This window comes from Helianthus annuus, chromosome 12 (genome assembly GCF_002127325.2).
Source record: "Helianthus annuus cultivar XRQ/B chromosome 12, HanXRQr2.0-SUNRISE, whole genome shotgun sequence".
Lineage (NCBI taxonomy): Eukaryota > Viridiplantae > Streptophyta > Magnoliopsida > Asterales > Asteraceae > Helianthus > Helianthus annuus.
In genome coordinates, this window is record NC_035444.2 from 10,565,602 (window position 1) to 10,589,956 (window position 24,355).

Sequence of the window (24,355 nt, forward strand, 5' to 3'; positions counted from 1 at the left end):
CCTTCACTTTCTTTCTTTCTTTCTTCTTTGAATCGACTGACCTTTCTTTCTTTCTTTGTCGATTTCTTCTTTCTCGGTCTCTTTCTTCCTGAGTTGCACCTACGTTTTTTTTCTTTCTTTCTTACGGCACCGAACTTTCTTCTTTCTTCTTTCTCACGCAGGTTGCACTATCTTTCTTCTTTCTTTGCTGATCTGAATCAGCTTCTTTCTTTCTTCTTTCTTGCGAGAATCTTACATAAACTCGCTTATGTTTCTGTTACTATCCTCCAAGGATCGAGCCCTATGAGCTCTGATACCAATTGTTGGCTTCAACCCAAATAAAAGCACAAAAAATAAAGATGAAGTGAAGGAATGCTGTAATCTTAGAACAAATAGAATGGACCCAAATAAATTACATTTTATTAAACCCTTGACTTACATGCATGAAACCTACGACCATTTATATAGAATAAACAAAACATCCTATCCTACCCATACTAGAATTAATTTACTTGCATGACACTTAACCTACATTAATCCTAAACCTACCATAATTCAAAGCCTACAAACTAGGAATGCAAAAACTAAAAGATAAACATACTAACTGACTCGATAAGCATTCAAACAACTAATTAAAAACTAAATCCATCTTGCTAATTTTAACTCTCCATTTTTCTTCACTTTTTATTTTAGGATTATAACCTTCAGTGTACGCATAGATAAAATAAAAGAGAGATACATACCAATTGAAGAATCCATCAAATTAATTTCCTTCTGAGATCAATAAACAAGTTCAATATACCAATTTACAAACACACTAATTAATGGACCATTTATAAGGGTGCACGGGGTGCCTTCGGCAACCCCATGCGGTGCACGATTTAACCGAGCGGTAAGACACCGCCATCACTGCGGTGACCAAGAGAGAGGGGGTGTTCCCGGTGGCGGCTCACCGAAGAGAGAGAGAGGAGAGAGAGAGGCCTTGTCCAATCAATGCTTTTTTTTTTTTTTGGTTTTTTAACAAAAAACCAATTCACCTAAGAGGGGAGTGCCGCCATCAATTTAGGGTGTTAGGGGAGTTTAATAGGGGAGTTGACGTGGCACACGAGGATTGGTTGAGCGTAAGAGAGAGGACTCACCTCTTAGGTGAGCACCCCTTACACCCTAAAGGAAAGAAAAGTGGAATATCTTTGTTACACGTAAGAGATTTCATAAGAAATCTATCATTAACCCCACTCTTTGATTCCTTCCTTCCTCAGCATGCATCCCATATACACTTTTTTATATTCCATTCTTGGATTACATGGAAAGGATATAAACTTAATTAGTTGTAAACTTGGAATTAACCCATTAATTTTATTTTACAGTGTTTTGTATAGCTGGGATGGTGTATGTAATTCGGGTTAATAGGACACTATATTATGCAGTTCTTATAGTTTTCTGTTTAAAAATTGTTTGTTTAACGAACGGCGTGGGTGTTCTTTTATTGTTTACGTTTGCAACACGAACATAAGTGAAAATAAGGGAATGGACGTTTATAGAGAAATAATTACACCGACTATTATGTGGTATACTGTTGTTGGTATGTTTATAGAGAAATTACCCATTTAATCTCAACTCTTTGTAAATTTGTAACATGATTGGTTTGTAATCGTAATTAACGTTAAAAATGTCAGTTTAATTGCCAATGAGGTAGTGGTGAAGTGGTTGAGGGAAAAATCTTGGTATTCCTTGTGACCCAGGTTCGACTCTCACTCTTTCCCATTATTTTCTGCGGCATCCAGGTGAATGACGAATACGGTTGACGCCGGTTCGTCTTGGATGGAAGGCGAGGTTTTACCGATTATTCCACTGTCGTGCCTTCGGGCAGGTGGAGGTCGGTTTTCCGCGCATCTGGGAGAGTTAAGGGGCTGGCGGCGGTCGAGTAGTCGACCTTGGCCACAGCGCCTGGTGTCACGGTGGTTGACGTGGTTGACACGCCATACGTTCAAAAAAATTGAAGTAAAATAACTAGTTTAATTTTTTAATTATGAAAGAAAACTAATATCAAAAAAACCGAAACTTTGTAACGGAAACTTACAGCAATGGCAATGGATTCATCATTTTTTTACTTTTTATTAGATTACACCAGCAATAATTCATCAGGATGAATGATATTAATAAACACCTAAACTAATAAATACTACATATTAGAAACCTTGATTATTAGAATCAATAATTATATGTAGTACCTCAAATATGCTTCATAAAGTATGACAACATAAATAAAATATAATAGTTGAAAGAAAAGAGTGTGTAACCATACTGAAAAGGATGAAACGTAATTAATACAAAGAATATGGATTGTCGTTGAGATGCCTAAAACACAAAGCCAACATCAAAGGAATTAGGTTGGCAGATGATACAAGAATCTGTTACAACTTGACAAAAGGAAATCACAAAAAACGAAATCAAAATTGAGAATCAACTTACAACTTAACCTACAGTTTGTTATGTTAATCAAAGATCATCTTATGTTTAAATTGTTCAAACCAAACGCCTACATTGACTAAAAACAATATGAGTAGAACAATAAAGTAAATATATTCAAAGTTTGTTAGTGTTACTCCAACTTGCTTTACATAGGTAAAAAAATAAAAATAAAAACAATAATGTTTAAAACTAGGTGACACACCGTACTATGCGGCGGGATGTCTCATAAGAAAGGTGGTGAGCGCATTTTATACCATACTATATCACATATATGACATAATACAAAGAAGCTACATAGTCTGTTTTGTTACTAGTGAAAAATGTTTCATTTCAAATACAATTCCGTTATTAATAAAATTTCTATATGAACATTGAAAAAAATATATAAAAAGATAACCTTATCGAATAATAACTTTAATATTGTTCAAATAAAAACATAGTTAAAATAATATTAGTTTATGATTTTTACTATAATTTAATTATTGTTGTGTTGGATTATCGATGTTGTTTGGTCGGAATCGATGGAGTTTGCCACGGTATTGGAACGGCACCGGACCCAAGAAAACACTCTATTTTAATACTTTATTGTCAACTTACATCTCGTAAATGGATATAAATACAAATGTTATAAAACTTATTGGGTTTACTATATTTTGTGTAACATCAGAACTTTAGTAGAAAATTTAAATATAGTAAAAATAATAAACTAAAAACCATGTAAAAATTTAACTAAAGGCTTGGAAAAGGGTTAGGCGGAGAAAAAAAGAAAAAGAAAACCATGTACAAAAAGAAATCATACAACATTTGGAATTGAACCTGTGACAATTCAAGAAAAAACTACAAACCAATAGAGGACAAGTTAACCACTTCAACAGCAAAGTCTCTATTATATATAACTAGATTTTGCTCCGCCCGCGTTGGGGGCACTAAACCGAATATTTCTCTCTCATAACATGTACGTATATGTTTTGGTTACTTGTACATACTAAGAAAAAAATTAAATTGAGTCAACCAATTAAATTAAAACACTATAATACTTTTGCTTAAGAAAAACAAAAACGATAGGAAAACAATAATTTTAAACCGGGGAAAAATCGTAATTTTTCAGGATAGATGAGCGTGTGCCAAGCAGCCGCCTAACACAAATAAAAATTACAGCGAGTCAAACAATTAAAACAAATCACTACTATAGTTTTTTCGAAAAAAAAACTAAAACAATGGCATGACTGTAATTTTACACTGAGGGCAAAATCGTAATTTGACTGGGAAAGCAAAGGAAAACGACGGCAAAAAATGTAAATTTAGATTGAGGGCAAAATTTTAATATGGCTAGGTGGAGAAAAACAAAACTAATGACAAAAATGCAAATTTAAACGGGTCAAAATCGTAATTTTGAATCGAGAGCAAAATGGTAATTTTTAGTTGAGGGCAAAATCATAATTTTCTTTTCAACTGTGTATAAAAACGTAATTTTGAATTGATGGCAAAATCATAATTTTAAAGCGAGGATAAAATCTTAAATTGGTTGGGTCATTGGAGGAGTGCCAGATCCCCATCTTGTGTCTGTAGTTATACACTAGGGGCAAAATCATAATTTTATTGGGAAAGCAAACAAAAACGATGACAAAAATGTAAATTTAAATTGAGGGCAAAATCATAAATTAGATGGGAGGAACAAAACAAAACTAATGGCGCAATTGTAAATTTAGACGTGGCAAAATCGTAATTTTTTAACCGAGAGCAAAATTGTAAATTTTAACTGGGGCAAAAGCATAATTTTATTTTGAAATGGAGGTAAAAACATAATTTTAAACTATTGACAAAATCGTAATTTTAAAGCGGGGATAAAATCGTAATTCGATTTGCCCCAAACCCTAAAAGCTATGAGGTAAAACTATAAAAATAAAAAAAGAAAAAGAGAAAAGAGGAAAAAAGTAAAAAAAAAAAACAAAAAACCAAAAAAACCACTGTTCTTGAAACTTCCTAAATGTTATATAGACTAGTTGATACCCCGCTCGTGTTGCGGGGCGATAGCCGAATAATTCTCAATCAATTAAAAAAACACTACTATAATTTTGCTAAGAAAAAAACTACAACGATGATAAGACCGTAATTTTTGGCTCAGGGCAAAACTGTAATTTTTCAGGACTAATGAGCGAGTGTTTGGCAGCTCCTTGACATGAAAAAAAAATTAAATGGAGTCAACCAATTAAAACAAAAACTTTTATAGTTTTGCAAAAAAAAAAAAAAAAAAAAAAAAAAAAAAAAAAAAAACTAAGACGATGAGAAAAGCGTAATTTTGAACTGAGGGCGACATCATAATTTTAATTTAGGGATGAAATCGTAAATTAAAAGGACCAATGGGGGAGTGCCAGACAGCTGCCGGCATGATTGGAATTTTACACTATATGCAAATTTGTAATTTAACCAGGAAAACAAACAAAAAAGACGGAAAAAAGTAAATTTAGGTTGACGGCAAATTTGGCTGTGAGGATAAAAACTAATGGCAAAACTGTAAATTTAAATGGGGCAAAATCGTAATTTGTAACCGAGGACAAAATTGAAATTTTTAGCTGAGAGCAAAAGCGTACATTTATTTTTAAGTGAGGGGTAAAAACATAATTTTTAACTGATGAAAAAATCGTAATTTTAAGGAAAAAACCTAATGGCAAAAGTGTAAATTTAAACGGAGCAAAATCTTAATTTTTAACCGAGGGCAAAATCAAAATTTTAGCTGGGAGCAAAAGCGCAAATTTATTTTTAAGTGAGGGTAAAAACATAATTTTATATTGATAGCAAAATCGTAATTTTAGGCCGGGATAAAATCATAAATTTATTGGGCAAATAGGGGAGTGTCAGGCAGCTGCCTGACACTATTAAGGCTGCCGCACATTTCAACCAATTGGGGGCATGTACTATTACCCCTCGTGGGGTTTGTATGTGTTGAATAATACAGAGAAAAGAATAACGGAAACAACAAAAACACCGCCATATTGGAATCTCTATAGTAGAGAAAAATATAAAGAAAGTAAGTGCACCTCAATATTTTATATTTATAGGTTCATATTCAACCCTCTATATCTTTTTTGTGAGTGTGTAGAAAAGAGGAAAAAATAATAATAAAAAGGTGTTTGTGAGTAAGAATCAGACAGAGATTGAGAGTTGGATGTGAAATATTTTTTAAAAATTAATAAAATCTAGAGAAAAATGTGTTTTATATAAATGAACATGGAGGCTCCCATGTGAACACTCTAATATAGATACATGTCGGTGGCTAGAAAATCAAAGAAAAAAAGATAGTAGATGCCACATGGCATTCACCAATTGGCTTCACCACCCAAATAGTAGATGCTACAGGGACTGTTTGTGTAATAAATAAAACATAAAAACTAACTTCAGTTAAAAAAAATTAACGGAAGTTCATTGAGTACCATCATGTTTATAGGTGGGATTATTATTTACCAATTTTGAAGGTTGGATTATTATTTTCCAACTGGTTAAAGGTTGGTTTATTAAATACCAATTTTCCTTAAACGTTAGATAATAATGTGTATAGAGTAGGGACGGACCCACCCTTTGGTGTGGGTGGATGGACGAGCATACTCTTTGAAAAAAATTAGTGTTAATTTTCGTGTAAAATCTCGGCTGTACTCCTTGAAAATTTTCAACCGTCCCTTTAGAAAAAAAAATCTTATTAATTTATAAAATCAAAAAAATAAAATAAAAACTGTAAACACTGATTTTAACCCACTTTTGCTTAACAAATTATTATTAACCCTATCAGTTTCACTAAACAATTTAGCCCACACAAAGGCAATAAAGAATCCATTGTAAGCTTGTAAACCAAGGCCATATATGAATTAACCTAACCAAATTATTTTTGAAGTAAAATAAATGTGATCCGCCAGCCCCACTACCCCAACGATCAGCGCCCAGCGATGGTAACAACAGCCATCTTCTCGCTGAAAAAAAAAACAAATTCCGGCCACCAAACTAACCATAATCCGAAACTTAAAGATGTACCTTCATTTATTTATGTTATTTTGTTGTTTTATGCAAGGTTGGAGAACTCGCTAGTCGGCCGGTGAGGTGGGACTAGCGACTACTCGGGATTAATCAGGATTAATCGGATCGGGTTTTTTATATGTAATTTTCAGTTTTAGGTAATTTTTATCGGTAAATATTGTAAGTATACAAGATTAATTGTTGAAATTCACATAGTTTGGTTGGAAACTGGCCGGAATTTAGAGGTTTTGACCGGAATATAAAGGTTTTTTGCCGAAATCTGTCTGGAATCGCCGATTTTTGCTGAGCGACTAGGCCCGACTAGCGATTAATGGACTGGGTTAACGAAAAATTACTCAGTTACTACTGGCCAACTAGCTATTAATCGCCTCCTAGTCGCAATTTTTACAACACTGGTTTTATATGATTTTTTAGGAGAAATAGAGTTATATAGATGTTAAAAGAGTTATATAACGTGGTTAAATGGACTTCCTCTGGTGTCACTTGGGATTGTAATCCGAACCTGCATATAACGTTTCCCGGCACCCCAACATAGCTTTGAATGTGCCATATAGAGATTGTAACCATTGGCTTTATTTTGACCTACGCGATACAATGTGGCTTCTAAGCATAATGTTACACGTAGGGATGAGCAAAATAGACCCGGTACCGGCACCGAATTTACCGAACCTGGTACCTTTTCGGTACCGATTCGGTACCGACTTTTAACATTTTCGGTACCGGTTCGGTACCGGTATTTACCGGTTTTTACCCTCAAATACCGGTACCATACCGGTACCGAACCGGTACCGGTACCAAACCGTACCGAACCGGGTATATTCGGTACCGGTACCCACTTTTGAGGATTTTCGGTACCGGTATCGGTTGGTACCGAGCTCATCCCTAGTTACACGCGTGTTTGTAAACTTGTGACAAGAGAATCTTTTTATCGAAAGCTTGTTCGACTAAAAATAGGCAATAAGATCGCTAAAGATCTTAACATTTAACGTAAGATGATCGTGACTGATCGATTGTCATCTTGGTATGTTGAGGTAGGTTTCAATCACACAAAGGATGTTTCATAAATTGATCAACAACAAATTATGGTACATACAGCTAGCTCCATCATGGCATGATGTATGCTAACATGGCTAGACTAGAGTGGTCATTATCTAATATGATGGACCATTAAATGGCAGTGTTATCTTTACCATCAACGACCATCCGAGCATTTTACTCTGTAGGTCCCTATGCACTTACACGGACCCAATTCTCTAAGTCACGCACACGTATGATGTGCGGAATCCAACACACGAATGTTTGAACATACGTAGAACAACAATTCGTAAATGAACCTGTTTTCTATTGATTGAAAGTGTGTACAAACTGTCACATAAAACCCACACTTATAATCTCTCACAAAAAAATTCTCTCAAAAAACTATAACGATTCCGTATTGTTCGTTTTGTGTGGTTTGACTATGTATTGTATTGTTCGAGATTGTATTTGATCAGTATTCAATTGTTTGGTTTGATTCTGTGTGATTCAAGATTTCATGTGGTCGGAATCAACTATTCATTCGTGTTGATTTTATCATGTGTTTATAGGTTATTGCCGTCAGGTTGATTTTGTGTTAATTTGATTTCACAAAAAGGCATTAGAAAGCATCAAAAATCATATAATATTAAACCATTTATGTTCCAACATGTTAGAAGAGTTTTTGTTCCACAACTGTTATCAAACTAATATTCTAAGTTATCATATATTTTCACAATATTTTAATAACTGTTATTCGTTTTCATTTCTTATCAGGATGCATCAGCTTAGCAAAGTATTAGAAATTGATTCAAAACAAGTCGACAAAATAGAATAGAAGTAATAGAAGTCAGAGAGTAGATTAGATTGAAAGAAAAAAATATAATAGGTTAACTGAATACCGTGATCGATCCCGCCAACCGCGCCACCACCGAAAACCGTGATCGATCCCGCCATGAAAACTATGACCGCAACCGGGGACGCGGCCGTGGACGCGGCTCCTTTGGCCGAGGACGGTTCAACAACAGCGGCCCCCACTACCACTCCTGGAACTCATCGTGGGCCAGCCCAACTACTCCTTGGAATCAATGGGCTCCTGTGCCACCTTGTCCATACCCCTCGGCCCAATCTCAGCAACACAGTGGACCAAGTCCAGCCCAAGGCATTCTCGGCCCAAGGCCCAACTCCACTGGCAGCGGCCCAGGCAACCCGGCTCACTCGTACAGCACCGGGTATTCGCCTACGGATATCGCACAAGCCCTATACAACTTGGCACTACATAACAATGACTCGTCTTCGACCATGGACACGGGCGCCACAGGTACAATGTCTCCTCAATATGACAAATTTTCGTCTATTTTTAATTCTAGCATTATTCGAAACATTATTGTTGGTGATGGTAAAACCATTCTAGTACTCAGACAGGGTGACATTACTTTACCCCCACCCTTTCCACCTTTCAAACTTAAAAATGTCTTCTATGCACCTAACCTTGAGAAAAATCTAATATATGTTCGTTGTTTTACGACTGACAACCAATTATCCATAGAATTTGACCCTTATGGTTTTACTGTGAAGGACCTCCAGACCAATAAACCTATCCTACGGTGCAATAGCTCGGGGGATCTCTACACTCCCAGCCCGTCCAACATTACCAACCTTACCACCGCTTCTACCTTTGCAGCTCTTTCCCAAGACATATGGCACCAACGGCTTGGCCACCCTGGACCAGCTATTTTGCGATCTTTGAAAACTTCAAAATTTATTAAATATAGTGTTTTAGACAATGAAGTTTGTTCTTCTTGTATTTTTGGCAAACATACTCGCCTTCCTTTTGCTACTTTTATTACTACTACCTTTATGCCTTTTGATATTGTGCACAGTGATGTTTGGACCTCTCCAGTTATTAGTAATGGGGGACATCGATACTATGTGTTTTTTTTAGATGATTACACCAATTTCCTATGGACATACCCCATTGCCCATAAATCTGATGCCTTTTCCATGTTCATTAAATTTACCACCTTCATTCAAACACAATTTGGTGCTAAAATAAAACAACTACAATGTGACAATGGCCGTGAATAAGCTAATAATCAATTTCACACCTTTTGTAACCAAAATGGAATGCACTTTCGCTTTTCCTGCCCACACACTTCCTCTCAAAACGGAAAAGCGGAGCGGAAAATTCGCACCATAAACAACCTTATTCGCACACTCCTGGCCCACTCGTACATGCCAAATACATACTGGCCACATGCCCTTGAAACTGCCACCTACCTACTCAATATCATACCCACCAAATTACACCAATTTCAAACACCCACCCAACGCCTTTATAAATGCCTACCCACCTATGACCACCTACGTGTATTTGGTTGCATGTGTTACCCACTAATACCCCACACCACAATTCACAAACTGGAATTCCGCTTCGCCCCTTGTGCTTTCATTGGTTATCCACCCAACCATAGGGGTTACAAGTGCCTTGACCTCAAAACCCATAAAATCACAATTAACCGACATGTCCTATTCGATGAAACAATATTCCCCTTTGCTAACAAACCCACACCTAAGCTCCACAATTACACCTTTTTGGACGACCCCATCCACCCGAGCCTACTGTTACCTGCCCCCTCATCACTCGCCCCCTCCACCAATGACTAGCCCAACTTTACGCCAGCCCAAACCCACCACCCAGCCCAACACGGAACCTCCTCCTCACCACCTACCCCTTCAACCCAACACCAAACTCCTACATCAGCCCACCAATCCGCCCAAACACCCATTCCCTCGGCCCAACACCAAACCCATCCCTTCGACCACTCACACTTCACCGGCCCAACCCACTCCACCTGTTACCTCCCCTGACACACCACCCTTATCACCCATCCAGCCCAGTCCCATTCCCGCACCACCGCCCCCACCCCCCACCCGCACCATACAGATTCGTTCCATGTCTGGCATTACTAAACCCAAACATATCTTTATGTCACACCCCAACCGATGGCGGAAACATCGGGATGAGACGAACAAATTGCTCAAAACAACATAACACTAAATGTGACAATATAAATTAAATCATTTTATTAGATTCTAAAGGATAATACAAAGTTTCAAACATCCAAATATAAATTCAGACAATAGTTTATTTCTAAAATGAGTTTCTAGGCCGTCCTAGCTTGCTTTCTTATATCTTGATAAATCATCCTGCAATATGTATTAAAATAAAGTCAACAAAAGCATGTTGGCGAGTATACAAGTTTTCATACATAGCATAGTACGTGTTTAAAATGTTGCTCATATCCAAATGTGAATACAATACCATGTTAACAGTATACTCGAAACGATGTTACTCTACGTGTCCAAACCAAAGTTTAACGCAATTAAAGTGTCCAACCCAAAGTCTACAGGGTGGTTTTAACATAGTTTAACCTAACAATACTCGTTAATATAACGAGAGGGGCGTTTCTCAACCTATAGCGCTACCATTGTTAGGGGAGGCTTGCAAAGTTAATGAACACATAGTCATGAGTGTTTACAATAGCATAACATGTCCAACATGATTAAAATGTATCACATAGAGTAAGGATAGAGTGTGCATAAAATGTTTAACGTGATTGTGTTGTTTGATATAGAATACATATTGCACCCAAAAGTGTAAAACGAAAATGGGTCATGTATACTCACCTTTGATTGCGTTGCGTCTCTTGGAAAGTGAGAAGAGATTGAGATTATCCAAAAGATTTGCAAGAGAGCGCAAGAGATTTAGAAATCCAAAGGAACGAGCGAAACGAGAGTGTTTATCCTAGATATTAGAATAACACGATCAAATTGATATTTACAAGTTAGGGTTTACGAATTGATTAATTATAATTTATTTATTTTTTCATAAATGTTATGTGGAATTAAAATAATTTGTTAATTAATTAATTTTACAGTTTAAAAAAAAGGATAATAATAATAATAATAATAATAATAATAATAATAATAATAATAATAGAAACTAGTATAACATGCTTACTTCCTGTATTTTGGATTTATAGGTTTCACAAAACAAGAAAAAAATGAATTTCAAATAAAAAGAAACTGTTGATTTAATTTATATAATTATTTTTATTGAGAACCTGTTGTTAATACATTAGTTGGGTTGTTTCCAAAATGATCAAAAGCGACAGTATATTAAATAATTTGCTAACTTATGGTTTTAATTAGATATTAGATAGAAAAGAACATAGACAAATAAAAGAAAAAGTTCACTGTTAAGGAAAAAATGCCTATGTAATTTGTTTGTTGTATGACTAAAATGTAGGACCTCTTTTAAAACTTAATTATAATTAAAGAGGGGTTATGAAAATTAAATAGAGAAAAGGGTTGTTAATATAAAGGTTTTTATTTATGAATAATTACAAACTAATCAAATAAAACTCTAAAGAAAGGACCAACGTACTGAAGGGTTGTAAAGAACCTTTCTTTTGTTTAAGTTTTGTTTGAAAGTTTATAATATCTAAAATATTAATATCTTAATAGTGGACCAAACGAGGCAATAAGGAAAATAGGAAGGGGGGTATACCGAATACGTGTGGTGACTCGGGCGGTCGCGGCTATTTCTCCGGTGACGACGTGTGTCCCGTCTGTCTTCTCCGAGTCTCCGGTGAGCTGTGGTTCGGTTCCACTAGCGACTTCGGGACTCTCCGGTTGGAACCCCGACGCCGTCTTCGTCTCCGGCGGGCTTCGATCTCCGGTGACGTGAGACGTTCTCTGACTACGACGAATAAGCAAGTGTGCTTCGTGAGGGAAGGATAAGAACGAAGGAGGTGGGTGTCGTTTAAATAGCCATCATACGTTTCGTGAGTTATGGCAATAATATGATGATTGGTTGTATATGTATGATAAAGAGTCTACGTTCATGATTTATATATATATGGCAAGTTCAATCATGAATGATAAGTCAGCAATCATCGATAAAAGGCAACAAGGCAAAACGCGGAATTAAGGAATAAATCCCGAAGTTAAAAAAAACCTTCAATCAAGAAAATATGGAAACATGACAGTTTGCTGTTCCTGTTTGTGGGCGGCAATGGTTTTAAAACAAAAGGATGAAAAGGGAATTTAAAATTTTTTTTCTTAATTGTCATAAAGAACCCCAAACTTTGTAGTGCAATTTAACTAGCCCTCCTAACCTTATTACAAGAAACTTGAAATATTTAACAATCTAACTAAGTTTAATTAGATTATTTTTATTTTCATTGTATATATATACATACGTACATATATATATATATATATATATATATATATATATATATATATATATATATATATATATATGTACACACTTTTAAAAAATTTAGATAAATTATTTAATTACACAACTAAATAAACATTAATGAATTGATTAAATTTTAAAAAAAAATAATTAATCTCTTCAACCGTTATTTATTCGCGAAAAATTCCGAGGTTTCAAAGAGTTATAATACGAATTTCAAAACGGGTCAGATTTTGGGAATCCATTTTGACGGATGTTACACTTTAACCTTTCCACCTCCACAATTTCTCCCATACCAAAAACACCACTTGAAGCCCTGTCCAAACCGGAATGGTATAATGCTATGACTAACGAGTTTAATGCTTTAATTAAAAACAAGACTTGGGAACTTGTCCCGAGGCAGGCTAACATGCAGGTGATTCGTAGTATGTGGCTTTTTCGCCACAAATACAGGTCGGATGATGCTTTGGAACGATACAAGGCCCGTTTGGTATGTGATGGTCGCACTCAAGAGGTAGCTTTGGATTGCGGTGAAACCTTTCGTCCAGTTGTTAAACCCGCAACTATTCGCACGGTCTTAACATTGGCGCTCTCACAGTCATGGTCCATCCATCAACTGGACATCACAAATGCTTTTTTACACGGTCACTTGTCCGAAACCGTTTACATGTACCAACCTATGGGTTTCCGGCACCGGGATTATCCAGATCATGTATGCCTTCTTAAGAAGTCGCTATACGGGCTTAAGCAAGCTCCTCGGGCGTGGTATCAACGATTCACAGACTTTGTTCTCTCTATTGGGTTCATCCAAAGCGGGTGTGATAACTCGCTATTTTCATATCATCACGGGGGTGACGTTGCCTACCTACTAATTTATGTGGATGACATTATTCTCACCAGTTCATCTGACACCCTTCGCTCGCATCTTATTACTAGCCTCGCGGCTGAATTTGCTATGAAAGATCTTGGGCCTCTCACCTACTTCTTAGGCATTCAAGTTTCCCGGCATGCTGACAAAATGTTTTTGTCTCAACAATCCTATGCTTTGGATATAGTTTCTCGCGCTGGCATGGCCACGTGTAACCCAGTTGCCACTCCGGTGGATACGAACCCGAAGCTCAGTGCCGCGGCCAGCCCACCGTTTAACGATCCTACTCTTTACCGGAGTCTAGCTGGTGCTCTCCAGTATCTTACGTTCACCAGACCCGACATTAGTTATGCCGTTCAACAGATATGTATGCACATGCATGACCCTAAAACTGACCATTGGCATGCACTAAAACGTATTATCCGCTACATTAAGGGGACTGCAGATCATGGCTTAACACTTTCGGCCTCTGCGGATTTTTCTTTACGGGCATACACCGATGCAGATTGGGCAGGCTGCCCAGACACTCTTCGCTCCACCTCCGGTTACTGTGTATACATGGGGCCCAATCTGTTATCTTGGTCTTCTAAACGTCAATCTACCATCTCCCGTTCAAGTGCAGAGGCAGAATATCGGGCAGTTGCAAATGTGGTTGCGGAGGTCTGTTGGATCCGAAATCTTCTTCTCGAGCTTCGCCGCCCTGTCAAGTCAGCTACTCTTATCTATTGTGATAACATCAGTGCCATTTATTTGTCTTGTAACCCGGTACAGCACCAGCGCACCAAGCACATTGAGTTGGATATACATTTTGTTCGTGAGCATGTTCAGCGCGGCACGGTTCGAATTTTACACACTCCCACGAGGTTTCAAATTGCAGATATCTTCACCAAAGGCTTGCCACGTATCTTATTTGAAGACTTTCGCTCCAGTCTCAACATCCGGCCACCTCTCGTTTCGACTGCGGGGGTGTAATGGAATATATTATCAATTATGTATTTTAGGATATTATTGTAATTATCTCTTCCCATAATATTGGGATTGTATTGTGTATTTATATGATTTGATCAATGAGAAAGGGGCACGCATTGAACCATAATCTTCTACACTCTACATTCGGGATAGTATTTAGCTTCCCATTCCGAATATGGTAAGGAATAGGCAAGAGTAAGTGGATGAGAATGAGTGAAACTCCCATCAGTATGATTTTGTATAAGTAATTTGGTAGGCAGCAAAGCACATTCCAGGTTGATTAAAAACCTAGGACAAGTGGTACAGTGAAAGAAGACCCCTTCATGTTTGTTACCACAAGCTACACAACCTGATACTATGGGCCAGGGCATTCGATCCAGTTGGTGAGGGTAACTATGGTGGTTTATCTTCTGCTTCCGCTCAAACAAAGTAGCACAAATTATATCCATTCGAAAGTCGTAGCAGGTACGACAATAATACTGAGGGATATTCTTCTGCAAAAGATTGCAGGCATTACACTTAAACTCATCATCATCACTTGAATAAAAAAAGATCAGGGCCAGGATGTAACGGGTGATTTTGTAGCTTTCGGTGTAGCTCTGCACAGAATTTGTGCAATGAGTAGTTACAAGTCTTGCTGGAGTAGTAGCATATATGAAATGACCAGATGTGTTCCTTACAAAGGTTGCATTGACAGTCTTCCTCCACAAATTCAACTTCATCTTCAATTTCATCCTCATCCTCATCCTCATCGTCCGCATTTTCATTTTTGTGATGCAACTGCTGCGGCAAATGCACAAGGTAGAGTGGATGCTTGTGACGAAAGGCACGGAGCGGGTCCATAGCAGCTACATCAATAACATATTTATGTTACACAAAATCACTATTCGATTAGAAAAACAGAAGAGAAGAAGCCAAGAAGGTAGGTAAGGTGACCAACTGATGATCATATTTCTCTCCGGTGAGTGCAGCGAGTGGGCTTTTAAAAATTATAGATGTGGCCCAATTCAAAAGTAATAAATCCGTATATAATTTTGTTTGTTTTGTTATTATTTTTTTAGATTTGATTACTGTAGTACCATTTCTAATGAATAGATTATTTAGTTTTATGTAAAAATCTATTTCTTACAATAAACTTTCATTAAAAAAAACTTAACAAAACATGTGTTGGTTGTTAAAATGTCTTGCTTATAGAGTTGTCATAGTAATTATAATACGGGTTAGGATGAAATAAAAAGTTTATTTTACCTAAATACGATGAACTAATTCTAGCCCTTGATTATCATTACACAAGTGTAAATCAATGGAAAAATACACGAGTGTATTTTACGATTTGATGATGTAAATCAATGGCCAGGATTTGTTCACTCAGTTCACAAATACACTACTGTTCACTCTAGAACCCCCACCCTATACACAGACACACACATCTACTTGTGATTAAAAATTACATTGCAACCTCCCAAAGAGACATCTATTTGGACGTGAGACTAATTATAAAGCTTAAGAGACATTTATTTGGATGTGAGACTAATTATAATGCTTAAGAGACATCTATTTGAACGTGAGACTAATTATAATATTTTGTATGGGTTTAGGGGCATCAATGTTAGTAGGTGATGTCCATTTAATTATCCAAAATCGACATAATACGTGCACGTAGAACAACATCGAGTTGTTTTTTAGTATGTGCTTATAATAAAAGTGGGCAATTTCAATCATCTAAAATTATAGATAGAGATTCCTTCATACTCAAGAGAAGCACACAAATCCGACGGGTAATAAGTAATCCCAACAGATCTATTAGATACGCTTTTACATGCGTGCACATATATATATATTGAACAAAATCATAGTTTTATTTTTAATACAAAAATAACAACTAAAGCAAACTCCCCCTTATCGACAAATGAGCACCAAAAGTAAGCATATATATATATATATATATATATATATATATATATATATATATATAATAAAAGAGAGATACATACCAATTGAAGAATCCATCAAATTAATTTCCTTCTCAAATCGATAAGCAAGTTCAATATACCAATTTACAAACACCGATTATAAAGGAAAGAAAACTGACACTTTTCTCACGCACACCGATTCCTATGAATTTCCGACTAATGGTTAAAATGAAAACGAATTTCGTCGGAAATCTGTCGGAATTTTCCGACACTTCTCCTACACAAATCCACCTGTCACTTTTTTGTCGCTTTTTTGTCACAAAACTAAGACCCTTTCTTATACGTAAGAGTTTCGTAGGAAAAGTGTCGGCATTTTCATTCGTAGGAAATTTTGATAGGAATAGGAGCAATTTTTCTAATAGTGTAAGCATAGATAAAATAAAAGAGAGATACATACCAATTGAAGAATCCATCAAATTAATTTCCTTCTCAGATCAATAAACAAGTTCAATATTACAAACACACTAATTAATGCACCATTTATAAAGGAAAGAAAAGTGGAATATCTTCGGTTATACGTAAGGCATGAATCTATCATTAACCCCACTCTTTGATTCCTTCCTTCCTCAGCATGCAACATGCATGCATATATTAGGGGCGGACCTAAGCCCACTCTAAGGTGGGCGGGCGCACGCCCGGGGAAAAAAATAGTGCTAAGTTTCCGTCGAAAATCCCGTCCGCACCCCTTAGAATTTTTCGTCAGCACCCCTTGGAATTTTTCGACCGCACCCTTAACATTTTTCGTCCGCACCCCTTAGGTAAAAAGTGTTATCAATTTATATTTTAAATTTTTTTAGTAAACTCTTATTTAAAAAAAAATAATACTATCTAAATTATATAACTTTTAATACCTAACTAACTAAACCCAAATACTCATTCCTTTACCCACTTATAATTCCTAACTAGCTAGCCCACTAAGTCTTAGCCCATTAACCAAACCCAACAATATTTCAAACTATAATAAAATAATTAAAGCCCAAAACCTTTAGAAATTCTCTCCCGCTCTCTCTCTCCCTCTCTCTTGCGTCCCTGCACTGCCAACGAACAACATCACCCAGCGACAACAGTCCAACAGCCGGTGACCACCGTTATCAGCCACCATACCACCGTCGTTTGGCACCAAATCTAACCGGAATCTGAACACGGGTAAGTTTCTTTGTTATTTTGATGATTTTGGTTGATATTATAGGAGAAAAAAGGGTAATAAAGTTGTAAAATAAGTTTGAAATTTTGTGTGTTTTGACGTTGTTTATGGTTGTTTAGATGATTTTTAGGGTGACTATGTTGTTTATATATTTTTAGGGTGATTAGAGCATTGACATCCACTCCATCAAATTTTCACTCTACATTACATTAAAAAACACTACATCTTCTCTCTCTTTTTCAATTAAATAATATTTTTTATCTCTTTATCATTACATTTTCTCTCTCCTCCACTCACAGTCACTTTCAAAATATATTAAAAAATTATAGGGGGTGAACAGTGTCCTCTCAAATATACAGATGAACAGTAACATTTTCTTTCTCCTCCACTCACAACCACTTTTTATACTCTTTACATTATAAAAACTCCACTTACAAATTTTAAAGGGTTGGATGTGAATGCTCTTACAACTCACGTTATGATTTCTAGGGCTTGAATAGTTGAAAATTAAAATTAAAATCCAAACATTATGTTATGGAGCGATTAACTTATGTTATATAGAGAAAGAATTGTTTAAGAAATTAGTTTTAGATGATGTTTTGGATAGATTTCAAAAAATGAAAACCCGTAGGGCGTCGACGTTTTAATTATGTTTGTTACAAGGTTTGACATGTTTTTAATGATTATATAAATTTAGTTTGATGTTTGTTTGTTTTACATGACCCGACCCGACCCGATACGAACCGATTTTTTTACTCATATACCTAGGGGCCTAAAATTTTTAAAAATATTCCGCACCCTCATGGAAAAATTCCTGGGCCCGCCACTACATATATACACTTTTTTATATTCCATTCTTGGATTACATGGAAAGGATATAAACTTAATTAGTTGTAAACTTGGAATTAACCCATTAATTTTATTTTACAGTGTTTTATATAGCTGGGATGGAGTATGTAATTCGGGTTAATAGGACACTATATTATGCGATTCTTATAGTTTTCTGTTTAAAAATTGTTTGTTTAACGAACGGCGTGGGTGTTCTTTTATTGTTTATGTTTGCAACACGAACATAAGTGAAAATAAGGGAATGGACGTTTATAGAGAAATAATTACATCGACTATTATGTGGTATACTGTTGTTGGTATGTTTATACAGAAATTACCCATTTAATCTCAACTCTTTGTAAATTTGTAACATGATTGGTTTGTAATCGTAATTAACGTTAAAAATGTCAGTTTAATTGCCAATGAGGTAGTGGTGGAGTGGTTGGGGGAAAAAACTTGGTGTTCCTTGTGACCAGGTTCGACTCCCACTCTTTCCCATTATTTTATGCGGCATCCAGGTGAATGACGAATACGGTTGGTGCCGGTTCGTCTTGGATGGAAGGCGAGGTTTTACCGATTATTCCACTGTCGTGCCTTCGGGCAGGTGGAGGTCGGTTTTCCGCGCATCTGGGAGAGTTAAGGGGCTGGCGGCGGTCGAGTAGTCGACCTTGGCCACAGCGCCTGGTGTCACGGTGGTTGACGTGGTTGACACGCCATACGTTCAAAAAAATTGAAGTAAAATAACTAGTTTAATTTTTTAATTATGAAAGAAAACTAATATCAAAAAAACCGAAACTTTGTAACGGAAACTTACAGCAATGGCAATGGATTCATCATTTTTTTACTTTTTATTAGATTACACCAGCAATAATTCATCAGGATGAATGATATTAATAAACACCTAAACTAATAAATACTACATATTAGAAACCTTGATTATTAGAATCAATAATTATATGTAGTACCTCAAATATGCTTCATAAAGTATGACAACATAAATAAAATATAATAGTTGAAAGAAAAGAGTGTGTAACCATACTGAAAAGGATGAAACGTAATTAATACAAAGAATATGGATTGTCGTTGAGATGCCTAAAACACAAAGCCAACATCAAAGGAATTAGGTTGGCAGATGATACAAGAATCTGTTACAACTTGACAAAAGGAAATCACAAAAAACGAAATCAAAATTGAGAATCAACTTACAACTTAACCTACAGTTTGTTATGTTAATCAAAGATCATCTTATGTTTAAATTGTTCAAACCAAACGCCTACATTGACTAAAAACAATATGAGTAGAACAATAAAGTAAATATATTCAAAGTTTGTTAGTGTTACTCCAACTTGCTTTACATAGGTAAAAAAATAAAAATAAAAACAATAATGTTTAAAACTAGGTGACACACCGTACTATGCGGCGGGATGTCTCATAAGAAAGGTGGTGAGCGCATTTTATACCATACTATATCACATATATGACATAATACAAAGAAGCTACATAGTCTGTTTTGTTACTAGTGAAAAATGTTTCATTTCAAATACAATTCCGTTATTAATAAAATTTCTATATGAACATTGAAAAAAATATATAAAAAGATAACCTTATCGAATAATAACTTTAATATTGTTCAAATAAAAACATAGTTAAAATAATATTAGTTTATGATTTTTACTATAATTTAATTATTGTTGTGTTGGATTATCGATGTTGTTTGGTCGGAATCGATGGAGTTTGCCACGGTATTGGAACGGCACCGGACCCAAGAAAACACTCTATTTTAATACTTTATTGTCAACTTACATCTCGTAAATGGATATAAATACAAATGTTATAAAACTTATTGGGTTTACTATATTTTGTGTAACATCAGAACTTTAGTAGAAAATTTAAATATAGTAAAAATAATAAACTAAAAACCATGTAAAAATTTAACTAAAGGCTTGGAAAAGGGTTAGGCGGAGAAAAAAAGAAAAAGAAAACCATGTACAAAAAGAAATCATACAACATTTGGAATTGAACCTGTGACAATTCAAGAAAAAACTACAAACCAATAGAGGACAAGTTAACCACTTCAACAGCAAAGTCTCTATTATATATAACTAGATTTTGCTCCGCCCGCGTTGGGGGCACTAAACCGAATATTTCTCTCTCATAACATGTACGTATATGTTTTGGTTACTTGTACATACTAAGAAAAAAATTAAATTGAGTCAACCAATTAAATTAAAACACTATAATACTTTTGCTTAAGAAAAACAAAAACGATAGGAAAACAATAATTTTAAACCGGGGAAAAATCGTAATTTTTCAGGATAGATGAGCGTGTGCCAAGCAGCCGCCTAACACAAATAAAAATTACAGCGAGTCAAACAATTAAAACAAATCACTACTATAGTTTTTTCGAAAAAAAAACTAAAACAATGGCATGACTGTAATTTTACACTGAGGGCAAAATCGTAATTTGACTGGGAAAGCAAAGGAAAACGACGGCAAAAAATGTAAATTTAGATTGAGGGCAAAATTTTAATATGGCTAGGTGGAGAAAAACAAAACTAATGACAAAAATGCAAATTTAAACGGGTCAAAATCGTAATTTTGAATCGAGAGCAAAATGGTAATTTTTAGTTGAGGGCAAAATCATAATTTTCTTTTCAACTGTGTATAAAAACGTAATTTTGAATTGATGGCAAAATCATAATTTTAAAGCGAGGATAAAATCTTAAATTGGTTGGGTCATTGGAGGAGTGCCAGATCCCCATCTTGTGTCTGTAGTTATACACTAGGGGCAAAATCATAATTTTATTGGGAAAGCAAACAAAAACGATGACAAAAATGTAAATTTAAATTGAGGGCAAAATCATAAATTAGATGGGAGGAACAAAACAAAACTAATGGCGCAATTGTAAATTTAGACGTGGCAAAATCGTAATTTTTTAACCGAGAGCAAAATTGTAAATTTTAACTGGGGCAAAAGCATAATTTTATTTTGAAATGGAGGTAAAAACATAATTTTAAACTATTGACAAAATCGTAATTTTAAAGCGGGGATAAAATCGTAATTCGATTTGCCCCAAACCCTAAAAGCTATGAGGTAAAACTATAAAAATAAAAAAAGAAAAAGAGAAAAGAGGAAAAAAGTAAAAAAAAAAACAAAAAACCAAAAAAACCACTGTTCTTGAAACTTCCTAAATGTTATATAGACTAGTTGATACCCCGCTCGTGTTGCGGGGCGATAGCCGAATAATTCTCAATCAATTAAAAAAACACTACTATAATTTTGCTAAGAAAAAAACTACAACGATGATAAGACCGTAATTTTTGGCTCAGGGCAAAACTGTAATTTTTCAGGACTAATGAGCGAGTGTTTGGCAGCTCCTTGACATGAAAAAAAAATTAAATGGAGTCAACCAATTAAAACAAAAACTTTTATAGTTTTGCAAAAAAAAAAAAAAAAAAAAAAAAAAAAACTAAGACGATGAGAAAAGCGTAATTTTGAACTGAGGGCGACATCATAATTTTAATTTAGGGATGAAATCGTAAATTAAAAGGACCAATGGGGGAGTGCCAGACAGCTGCCGGCATGATTGGAATTTTACACTATATGCAAATTTGTAATTTAACCAGGAAAACAAACAAAAAAGACGGAAAAAAGTAAATTTAGGTTGACGGCAAATTTGGCTGTGAGGATAAAAACTAATGGCAAAACTGTAAATTTAAATGGGGCAAAATCGTAATTTGTAACCGAGGACAAAATTGAAATTTTTAGCTGAGAGCAAAAGCGTACATTTATTTTTAAGTGAGGGGTAAAAACATAATTTTTAACTGATGAAAAAATCATAATTTTAAGGAAAAAACCTAATGGCAAAAGTGTAAATTTAAACGGAGCAAAATCTTAATTTTTAACCGAGGGCAAAATCAAAATTTTAGCTGGGAGCAAAAGCGCAAATTTATTTTTAAGTGAGGGTAAAAACATAATTTTATATTGATAGCAAAATCGTAATTTTAGGCCGGGATAAAATCATAAATTTATTGGGCAAATAGGGGAGTGTCAGGCAGCTGCCTGACACTATTAAGGCTGCCGCACATTTCAACCAATTGGGGGCATGTACTATTACCCCTCGTGGGGTTTGTATGTGTTGAATAATACAGAGAAAAGAATAACGGAAACAACAAAAACACCGCCATATTGGAATCTCTATAGTAGAGAAAAATATAAAGAAAGTAAGTGCACCTCAATATTTTATATTTATAGGTTCATATTCAACCCTCTATATCTTTTTTGTGAGTGTGTAGAAAAGAGGAAAAAATAATAATAAAAAGGTGTTTGTGAGTAAGAATCAGACAGAGATTGAGAGTTGGATGTGAAATATTTTTTAAAAATTAATAAAATCTAGAGAAAAATGTGTTTTATATAAATGAACATGGAGGCTCCCATGTGAACACTCTAATATAGATACATGTCGGTGGCTAGAAAATCAAAGAAAAAAAGATAGTAGATGCCACATGGCATTCACCAATTGGCTTCACCACCCAAATAGTAGATGCTACAGGGACTGTTTGTGTAATAAATAAAACATAAAAACTAACTTCAGTTAAAAAAAATTAACGGAAGTTCATTGAGTACCATCATGTTTATAGGTGGGATTATTATTTACCAATTTTGAAGGTTGGATTATTATTTTCCAACTGGTTAAAGGTTGGTTTATTAAATACCAATTTTCCTTAAACGTTAGATAATAATGTGTATAGAGTAGGGACGGACCCACCCTTTGGTGTGGGTGGATGGACGAGCATACTCTTTGAAAAAAATTAGTGTTAATTTTCGTGTAAAATCTCGGCTGTACTCCTTGAAAATTTTCAACCGTCCCTTTAGAAAAAAAATCTTATTAATTTATAAAATCAAAAAAATAAAATAAAAACTGTAAACACTGATTTTAACCCACTTTTGCTTAACAAATTATTATTAACCCTATCAGTTTCACTAAACAATTTAGCCCACACAAAGGCAATAAAGAATCCATTGTAAGCTTGTAAACCAAGGCCATATATGAATTAACCTAACCAAATTATTTTTGAAGTAAAATAAATGTGATCCGCCAGCCCCACTACCCCAACGATCAGCGCCCAGCGATGGTAACAACAGCCATCTTCTCGCTGAAAAAAAAAACAAATTCCGGCCACCAAACTAACCATAATCCGAAACTTAAAGATGTACCTTCATTTATTTATGTTATTTTGTTGTTTTATGCAAGGTTGGAGAACTCGCTAGTCGGCCGGTGAGGTGGGACTAGCGACTACTCGAGATTAATCAGGATTAATCGGATCGGGTTTTTTATATGTAATTTTCAGTTTTAGGTAATTTTTATCGGTAAATATTGTAAGTATACAAGATTAATTGTTGAAATTCACATAGTTTGGTTGGAAACTGGCCGGAATTTAGAGGTTTTGACCGGAATATAAAGGTTTTTTGCCGAAATCTGTCTGGAATCGCCGATTTTTGCTGAGCGACTAGGCCCGACTAGCGATTAATGGACTGGGTTAACGAAAAATTACTCAGTTACTACTGGCCAACTAGCTATTAATCGCCTCCTAGTCGCAATTTTTACAACACTGGTTTTATATGATTTTTTAGGAGAAATAGAGTTATATAGATGTTAAAAGAGTTATATAACGTGGTTAAATGGACTTCCTCTGGTGTCACTTGGGATTGTAATCCGAACCTGCATATAACGTTTCCCGGCACCCCAACATAGCTTTGAATGTGCCATATAGAGATTGTAACCATTGGCTTTATTTTGACCTACGCGATA

General features: G+C 35.4%; 1 long non-coding RNA gene across 1 annotated transcript; it reads right to left on the reverse strand.

The window, feature by feature from the left end:
• Positions 1-10,563: 10,563 nt before the first annotated feature.
• LOC110878850 lies at positions 10,564-12,324 on the reverse strand. The gene is made up of 3 exons (XR_002558252.2): positions 12,065-12,324; positions 11,182-11,299; positions 10,564-10,701 (listed from the first exon to the last, which is right to left on the reverse strand). It is a non-coding gene; the product is annotated as an uncharacterized LOC110878850 (long non-coding RNA).
• Positions 12,325-24,355: the final 12,031 nt, after the last annotated feature.